Consider the following 443-nt stretch of genomic DNA (forward strand, 5'->3'; position numbering starts at 1 on the left):
TTGTCTAATCCCCCGTTGTATCTTAAAAGGATAGCTAAGCCCTCCTCCAACTTTCAATATGATGCATGCGTCTGTGTATAAAAGCTTGACCCACGCTGTGAACCTTGTTCCCATTCCAAATGCCTTTAGTGTGTTAAATAAGTACGCGTGGTCCACTCTATCAAAGGCTTTTTCTTGATCCAAAGATAAAAAACCCAAGTCAAAAGAATTCATTTTACACAATTCTATCATGTCACGTACTGTAAAAACATTGTCTATTATCGTGCGTCCAGGTATGCAGTAAGTCTGACTTGTGTGTATTATTTCACTAATATATTCTTTTAGTCTGTTTGACAAGCACTTTGATAAAATTTTATAGTCTGTGCATAAAAGAGCTACAGGTCTCCAATTTTTTAAAACACCCAAGTCTCCTTTTTTTGGAAGCAAAGATAGAGCCGCCCGTG

The sequence above is a fragment of the Clarias gariepinus genome, chromosome 19 (genome assembly GCF_024256425.1).
Source record: "Clarias gariepinus isolate MV-2021 ecotype Netherlands chromosome 19, CGAR_prim_01v2, whole genome shotgun sequence".
NCBI lineage: Eukaryota > Metazoa > Chordata > Actinopteri > Siluriformes > Clariidae > Clarias > Clarias gariepinus.